This window comes from Protopterus annectens, chromosome 2.part2 (genome assembly GCF_019279795.1).
Source record: "Protopterus annectens isolate FY-2018-M chromosome 2.part2, PAN1.0, whole genome shotgun sequence".
Taxonomy (NCBI): Eukaryota; Metazoa; Chordata; order Ceratodontiformes; family Protopteridae; genus Protopterus; species Protopterus annectens.
In genome coordinates this window covers 342,840,985-342,850,984 of record NC_056730.1, presented here as the reverse complement: position 1 = coordinate 342,850,984, position 10,000 = coordinate 342,840,985, and positions in this window count along the sequence as shown.

Below are 10,000 nucleotides of genomic sequence, written 5' to 3'. Positions count from 1 at the left end.
ATTGCAGATTGTAGTACTGGAACTATACACCCCTGCATGCAAAGATGGACTCTGCGTACTCACTGTTGTGTTCTTGGTGTGTGAGGTGTGTGTCATTAAGTACTTCCTACTGGATATTAATCTGACATGTGGATATTAACTGCAGACTACTGTGTGTATAGGACATGTCATTGAGGGCTGCTGTCATGTAGTAATGGCATACCTAGCAGTGTCAGACGTCTATCTGTCAACACATTCATCCTAATGCATAACCAGTTGGCTAGTTGATGCCTGGCTGTCCTCTCTACAGATGTGCAGATGTCAGGTATCCATCTTGGCTGCTTACAGGCAATCTACGCTTGAGTGACACTGACATGTCTGCCTAGCTGTTTTATGAATGCCACAGCTAGGAATCCCCACCCTGTATGCACCACATGCCATGGATTCCTCAACTACACTACCACAGTCAACAGAACATGCTTGGTTACAGGTCTCCAAGACAGACACTGACCATGTTATGTAATACATGCTGCATACATGTCAGTTGGAGCACCTCACTGGGCCTCTGCAAGAGACAACCAGATGATTGGATGTTGCATTTAACTCTCACCCTGAGGATCACTCCAGTGGCATCAGTTGGTAGATGGCCTGCTGGCAAATGGCAGGTGGCATGATACCACTGTACCCACATCCCCTACTCTTCCCATCTCTCCATGGACATATCCCGGTACACACCTATGAACACCTGCACCTATGGACCCCAGTACTGGCACATGCGTCAGTGTGCATTACTGAGAATAACAGTGTCTGTGTGTTTGTAAACTTGTAGTTGATAATACCCTGATGCTCTTCACACCCACTGCACCCCCATTGCCATAGTTAGATATGGCTGCTGTTGTAATGGACATTACATGTACCTTGTTACACTCTTCACCCTATGAGCTACCTGGAGCTTGCAGTACCAGCACAACACTGTTGTACAAATGAGTAGATAGGCATGGGTTACCCTCTAAGTCCTGGCAAGTGTGTGTAAGTGTGCAAGTGTGTATATTTGTAGGATACAGCATTCTGAGGCCACAGTCTCTTAATACAATACACCTTGCCACACAGTATAAGGGATAGTGATGTTGCTGACCATAGGAGAGCCATGACAAAGCATCACCCTACTATCCCTGTGGCACATGCAATAGATGCATATCCCTGTAGTAGCACTCTTGAGATAGACAAGGGGTTGTATTGCAGTCCTGGTCAATGTGTGATGGTAGGTATGTCAGAGTATTATCATGGGTTTCAGTGAGTACAATATCCAATGTGGGGTGTGGGTGTTGGGTATACTGTCTTTACACCATGTACCACCAGTATAAGTTCCAAGTTCCACTGTATGGGGACCACTGTCACCATCAACCATACAGGTAACTGATTACACTATCCAGCCCAATGATGCATGTGCTGTCTGCAACGTATCTCTAACAGAATGAACGCACTGATGAGGTAATTAGAAATTATAAACCCAGGTCTCTCAGATGTGTGTATGACTGTTATGTGTTTGTCAATGTGTATATGACAGTATGTCACACTATGTATTGTTCATAAACAACCAGTACATCCCCCATTACTATACTGTACAAAGCCTGGTGATGTTCTTCACTTAACATGTAAACTGGAACACACCTCATCCTAAAAGCTGTGTGGTGTGTGCAATTAAGGCCACACACATTAGTAACAATAAGTACCTAAGTAGGGGTTCTAGTCCCAGTGTTGCCAAGTAAGAGTGTGTGTGTTAATGTGAAGGGATCTACTTCAGTTTGCAGAAAATACATGTCACAGGAGGTCATCTGTCCAAGAACTGACTGGCAAATACTAACAGTTTACAGGTATCATCTTGTGGAAATTCATTCCATCAAAACTAGTAGTAGATGTGTAAGTGCCCTCTTCCCCACTGTATATCTGTACAACGATACTGCGGTTGGTATATATAGGTGGGTGTGGATCTTGTGGACACATCCACCATCATTACGGTTATTGTTGACTGTTTCCCTGCTTAGTTGTCTGTAATACTGTACAGTTTATGTTAACAGGTTAAGTAGTTATCAATCACATTATTTGCGGTTCTACGTTACCCAACACCCTACAAAGGGTGGGGCTGTGCCACCCACACGAGCACACCTATGTTTACCAAGTTGAGGATTGCACTACTTTGGGGAAGGGGACATATACCCTGCCAGTACCATCATCAATGACATTAAACTAGCAGACTGATTATTTCCCAATGTGATGTTGTGCCTATTCTGTCTTGGTGGAATTACATAGACTAAAATGGGCTCCTTGCAAAAGTACATACATCTATGTGTACAGTATTTTCTGTGTATTGCATCAACACCAAAGCCTCTGTGTGTGTGTGTGTGTTATACACAAACATGTGGTGTGTACCACCCAGTACACTTACCATTGTCCTCAGTAGAAGGGCTGCTGACATCAGCCACCATGCACTCACCTGTATACACCCCTCAGACCTAGCAGGCATGTGGCGCATGCAGTAATGGTTATACAGACCTGTGACTTGTGTTCAGCTGTAGCCAAGATACGGCACTGTCAAGGTGTCACCACAGTGCCATACCCCTTTTAGGAAACAACAGCAGACCAATATTCTGCTGACACATAAACACCATACAACACAAGCAGAATAGATTATGGAGACCACATTCACTCAGTGTTAATAACAGCTGTAATGCATCATGGCTGGACAGCTACACATCCTGACATGTAAGCATTAAACATTAGTGCTGAAAACATGTTTTGAAGCATTACATTGGTACACCATAGTACAGTCACACTGTGCATCAGAACTATCTTATCCTGTCCCTGCATCAATGTTATGGATGACAGGGATGTAGCACAGGTATCATCATATGCACAGGGTGTGCTATGGGTTTGCCAGAGACCTAGGCTGAATGTGAAGGGATCTACTTCAGTTTGCAGAAAATACATGTCACAGGAGGTCATCTGTCCAAGAACTGACTGGCAAATACTAACAGTTTACAGGTATCATCTTGTGGAAATTCATTCCATCAAAACTAGTAGTAGATGTGTAAGTGCCCTCTTCCCCACTGTATATCTGTACAACGATACTGCGGTTGGTATATATAGGTGGGTGTGGATCTTGTGGACACATCCACCATCATTACGGTTATTGTTGACTGTTTCCCTGCTTAGTTGTCTGTAATACTGTACAGTTTATGTTAACAGGTTAAGTAGTTATCAATCACATTATTTGCGGTTCTACGTTACCCAACACCCTACAAAGGGTGGGGCTGTGCCACCCACACGAGCACACCTATGTTTACCAAGTTGAGGATTGCACTACTTTGGGGAAGGGGACATATACCCTGCCAGTACCATCATCAATGACATTAAACTAGCAGACTGATTATTTCCCAATGTGATGTTGTGCCTATTCTGTCTTGGTGGAATTACATAGACTAAAATGGGCTCCTTGCAAAAGTACATACATCTATGTGTACAGTATTTTCTGTGTATTGCATCAACACCAAAGCCTCTGTGTGTGTGTGTGTTATACACAAACATGTGGTGTGTACCACCCAGTACACTTACCATTGTCCTCAGTAGAAGGGCTGCTGACATCAGCCACCATGCACTCACCTGTATACACCCCTCAGACCTAGCAGGCATGTGGCGCATGCAGTAATGGTTATACAGACCTGTGACTTGTGTTCAGCTGTAGCCAAGATACGGCACTGTCAAGGTGTCACCACAGTGCCATACCCCTTTTAGGAAACAACAGCAGACCAATATTCTGCTGACACATAAACACCATACAACACAAGCAGAATAGATTATGGAGACCACATTCACTCAGTGTTAATAACAGCTGTAATGCATCATGGCTGGACAGCTACACATCCTGACATGTAAGCATTAAACATTAGTGCTGAAAACATGTTTTGAAGCATTACATTGGTACACCATAGTACAGTCACACTGTGCATCAGAACTATCTTATCCTGTCCCTGCATCAATGTTATGGATGACAGGGATGTAGCACAGGTATCATCATATGCACAGGGTGTGCTATGGGTTTGCCAGAGACCTAGGCTGAACCATTTTTCTGACATCATGTGTGTGTGTTAGGGGGTTTCATTACTAATGTGGCTGTACAGATGTGGTGTGTGTAGGTATGGGGTTGCCCTAGCTGTATTGGTGATGTGTGTGTGCATGCATGCACACCGTTCTGCCATGTGGCTGCCCTATACAAGGGTTTGTTGGACAGCTGCAGACCATACCTGGTAGGGTGTGCAGTTCACCATCTCTGGCCATGGACATGAGAACTGTGCTTGCCAGGGGTTCCAAGGGCACTACCAGGTACAAGCCATGATATGGTGCTCTCTCCTGATGATGACATATGCCCACTGGCAGCCAGGGCCATGTGTACATAGCCTGCTATGTTGTGGTGTGGACAGCGCCCCCTTGCAGTGCTGGGCTGGTACTGCCACTACGGGAGCAGCTCTGACTTCTTGCATGTCCACGTCAACCTCCACCTGTTGGTGTTGTTGGCCTACATCCATGTGGCTGTCGCACTACTCCCACCATATGTGCAAGCACAGACATTCCACAGTGGAGGATTCCCACCATCTCACCCAACCGTCTATCCAGGACCTCTGCAAAATAATAGTGGGTACCTGCATGGTCACAGATGTTGTCAATAACAGCAGAATAAGTAGCCCTCTGCAGCCTCAGATGCTGTCTGGTATACCATTCCATACATGCCTGTGCTTCCATAATGGCCTGAATCTTGCATCTGGTAACACCAGCTGTGGCATTTCTGCCAGGGGCATGATGACCAGCAGCCCTCCTACAAGTATCCCAGTACATCCGCCTGTGTGGTACCTCACTGGGCATCTGGCTATGGCTGCTGTGTCCAGACACACATGCCATAGACACCACACTGTCCTGTCCCATGCCACCACCCGCCAACTGTCCCTCATCTATGGCCACTGGTGATGGATTTTGTATAGGCAATGTGTCTGTGTGCGGGGATGGGGTTTATAACAGTGGGATGTCAAACAATGGCACAGCTTCAGCCCCTGACAACCCTGCCTGTGCATCAACACACCTATCATCATTGTCAGAGTCTGTAGGGACACTAACATCAGTTTGCCTGCAGGAGGGACCTTGACCGACCTCGCCACCTGTGAGGGGAAAACAAGAAATGCACTTTAAGACCTGTATGTACATCATTGCTTAACTGTACACACACATACACACACACACACACACACACACACACACACACACACACACACACACACACACACACACACACTTACAGGTGAGGGTGCACAAAGATATTACACACAGACCTCTCATTACCCATCTGTCAACATGCCTGACATATAGTATTCAACAGCATCCACTGCAGCTATAGTAAATCCTGTAATTCTCTGTGATGCATCAGTTGTGTTAGTAGGTGATGCCCCTTCCCCTGGAACACACTGCACCCATGTACACAGTATTGCTGTGCACCTGTTCAACACCCTGGTATGCACTGTGCACCATACCTCACAGGTGTACACGCCATTGCTGAATGTGTATATGTGTGTCAGTTGTATTTGCTCTGCTGCTCACAGCCCCTATGTGTTTGTCCGACACATACCCGGGATGATATTTGGACAGATGTCAATAGTGAATGCCTGATGTCTGATTTGCAGATCTCATCATCAGCGGTGCCTGTATGACCAATAAAATACAATTACACTAGCAACCTTCAAACCTTACTGTGGCTATGAGGAGTGTTCACACCCTTATTGACATGGCACCCTCTTTCCTGATATATGGGGACACAATGCTGTATATGTTAACATTACATGAACCTGATGTGTGACACATGACCTGTGCAATCAAATGCAGTATCAAACAAATGTGTTAGTTGTGCAGATGCTGATTGAGATGCATACAATCTGTGGGTGCATAAGTGTGCACACCCTTAACATGATGGTTTGTTGCACCAACTGTTAAGTGTACTGCAGCAGTCACTATTCCTGGAAGGGGTATACTAGCATGGTCCATCTGCACTTGCTAGTATTTGGTCACTCTGCCCTGCAAATGTCCCCCAGCTCTGCAAGATTGCAAGGTCAACTCATGTGCACAGCCCTTGGAGGTCACACAGAGCCTTCACTATTGCTGTGGAGTCAAGGTTATGTCTGCCACAATTCATGACCTTGACTGTGTGCAGATACAGTCATTCTTAGTGTGCTTTGGATGTCTGCTTCAGTTCACTGTTGTGTTTCAGGATGACACCCCTCCCCATCCTCAGCTTTTGCAGATGCTTGACAGCTATGGGATACACATGACTGTCATTTTGCAGTGTCCCAAATTCAGAACACCATGTGTACCGGCCTAGTCCCTGCTAATGAATGGCAAACATACAGGTGTACACAGGCACCAGCAAGGTACAGATGGGGATGGTGGGCCTGAGGTGGAGTGAGGTGTTGCTTGTGCAGCACATGTATCTTAATTGATACTGTCTGTACGTTTCAAACTTGGTCTTGGTACACCATTACACATTGTAACACATGCCTTTGGGGGACGTTTGATGTTATGCATATGCTACCTGTAGAGAACCCTGCCTAATGTTTCCTATGGAACAACTGTCCCATCTGATTACCCTAACCCATGGGCCACACTTATGCAGAGTCCAAGCAAATGTCGACACAGGTACTGCACAGGCAGTACTTGCTAGACATTCCTGCAACTCCCTCAGTGTTGCGGCATGTTACTAGGCAGCCTCCATGACTAGTTTGCAATGTGTCATCATAAGTTCATAGGTTCATAGGTAGGTACTAGGCTATTGGCCCTAGGGCCTATATAAGTCTAGCCAGAAATGTACCCTGGCTTTCGCCACGCAAGAAAATTATTTTCCTGTGCCCCTGTCGAGCAGAGCCACAGAAGTGATCCCTGGGGTGAATTTCCAATTTCCCATCCAATCATCAAGATTTTTCTTGAAGAGTGCTAATGAGGAGCTCTGTTTGACATAGATAGGTAGTCTGTTCCAGAGTATGGGAAGTCTCTGGGACAGGAATCTATCCCTCCAACAGGTTCTGTTTATTGTGGTGAGAAGGTTTAGGTCCCTAGAGCATGTAGCTCAGAGGGATTGGGATTTCTTTAAGTGGAGCATGTCCAACAGCTCTGGGTTTGACATAGCTTTGTATGTTAGGCAGAGATTGCCTCTGAGTAGGCGATATGCGATGGAGTAAAGCTGGAGTTTTTTGAGATGGTCTGGGTAGGGCATCTGTTTGAGGCCAGTAATCCTCTTTGTGATGTATTTCTGTGGCCTTTCCAGTTGTTGTAGATGTCTTGTGAGGTACATACCAAAAGAGGTGTTGCACTCTATAATGGGTCTAATGAGTGATGAGTAGAGGGGAACAATGACCTCTTTTTTTCTGGATGAGAAACCTTTTGTGATGAGGTGAGCCACGTAGAAGGATTTCCTGACCACTATGGCAATGTGATTATCAAAGGAGAGACTACTGTCCACCTGTGTCCCAAGGTCTCTTATCACATTTTTGGCATTAAGTAGACTACCAGCTATGTGGTAGTTCATGGGTACAGAGTTTTTACCAAAGGGAATGACAAAACACTTTTTGCATTGAGCCTCAGTGAGGCCCTTTTGTAGTATGTCCACATCGTTAGGAGTTTCAATTATGGCTCCTAGTTTGCAGTCATCTGCAACCTTTGTTAGCCAAAGACCTTCTGTGTTAGCCTGTACTTCAGAGAAGTAGATACCAAACAGGAGAGGACCCAGGACTGAACCCTGTGGTACTCCACTTGTCACTGGTCTGAAGTCGGATTTGGTGTGTGCTACATTCACAGTGTGGGTTCTGTCCATGAGCCAGTTGGCAACCCATCTTGTGACATAGGGATTTATACCTAGTTTAGTGAGCTTATCTATAATTCCAGAGTGGGGGATGGTGTTGAAAGCCTTGGCGAGATCTAGATAAGCTGTGTGAACCACCTTACCCTCATCTATGGCTTTGGTGACTTCTTCAAAGAAGTCAATCAGGTTTAGGAGACATGATCTGCCTTTTACAAATCTGAACTGGGTAGGGTCCAGAGTTTGGAGAATACCAATGTCTTTGTTTATGAGTTCCATGATGATATGTTCTATGGCCTTGCAGACCAGGCTCGTCAGGCTAATGGGGCGGTAGTTCCCGGGGTCCGTCATGGCTCCCCCTTTGTGGAGTGGGATAACCATCATGGTGCGCCATTCAGTGGACACAAAGCCTGAGGTGAGGCTATGATTGAACATGGTACTTAGGTAGGGTGCCAGTTCATTCTGTTGTTCGTGTAGAACGCAGCCTGGGATATTGTCAGGTCCCATGAATGATGTGTTCTTGGCTTTGGAAAGTGTGTTTTTTACCTGTGCAGCCGTGATTACAGGAACTTTGCATTCTTCCGGTATAGAGATGAGCCTTCTAGGGGGTGAGAGGGGGGTAAAGTTAGCACTGAACCTATCTGCCAGGATGTTGGCAATATCAGTTGGTTCTGTATATTTAGTGCTATTGTGCTGTAACTCAGAGCAGATCTGAGTGTTGCCATTGAGATTCTTGATATAGCTATAGAATGCTTTGTGGTCATCTTTAGACTCAGTGGCAATTTTGTTTTCGTAACTAGCTTTGAAGGATTTTATGAGGGATCTCAGCTTCTTACTGAGGTTGACCAGGGAGTTCCTCCAGTCATGGGATTTTACTCTTTTTTGCAACAGTTTCTTTCTTCTGTTGTAGAGTTTGTTTATGGCAGAGGACCACCAGATTGGCTTCCTTTTTTTGGATGATAGCATCTTGGTTCTATTAGGGATAGCATGATAGACATCATCTGTCTTGGATGGCCATCTGTTTATTTTCTACATTAATGTTGTCCCATACATCCTCGTCACATACATGACTGTCTGTACTGTTCACCATGGTATATGCAATGGTGATGTAAGGCTACTTGTCCCACTCCTGCGTGCTACCTGTTGCGTATGGGATCCATTCCATGGCTTGTAAGATGTGTGCAAGCCATGGCTGCCTCTGTTGCAGGTGAGTGGGCAAATGTGATGGGCATACGTCTTGGACAGCAGACCATTTCTTGGTGTGACATTGAGGACCTGTACTTGCTGGAAGGTGCATACTCATGAAGAGTGAATGCTGTCAGTACCTCAAAAGCTGCTTCCACAATATATTTGGAGTGTGTGTGCACTTATGCTTCCAGTGTTTGTTAAGGTATGTATTCCCCATATTTTCTGTCCTAACATAGGATTCCATATTACACATTCATTGTTCATGTTAGGACCACATTACAGGTTGTAAGGGTTGTGTAATGTGGTATTGTGATATGCCGTTGTGTAGCTCTGTAACAGTTGCCATTGTAATAGTGGTATAAACACTGTTGTAGCACTGTACAAGGAAGATGTTTCAGACATGTTCCCAGCTACAGGATGCTGACCCAGAGCTATACCAGAAGGACCTACATAGTTGTGTGAGAGATGTGATGTCAGTAGACACACCTGTGGCATTAGTACAGGGTGGGAGCAGCATTTCCGTACATCAACAGTACAAACCCACAATACTACAGATTCTGCACATCTGTTCATTACTACAATGCAGCAACAGACTATATATATTTTATCTCACATATGCATGATTAAACTCTACAGATGCAGATGGATAAGCAACAGTGGTCTACTGATGTGCCCTGGCACCTTATCTGCATGCTCCTCGTCCATTGTGTGGGTAGCACCCACCTCCACAATGCTATCCACTGGGTCTTGTCTTTGCTGGTGGGCAGGTACCCCGAGGATGGTGAGGAGCTCCTCAGCATGTGTCGGGGGGGCTGGATGGCATGACCATCCCCATGGCTAGCTGGTCCCTCCTAACTGCAGCAGCACGCTGATGGGCGTGGCGGATAAGGTCAGTGCAACAATGTCAGACCTGCTCATAACTGCGGTTATGCAGGCCGACATCGC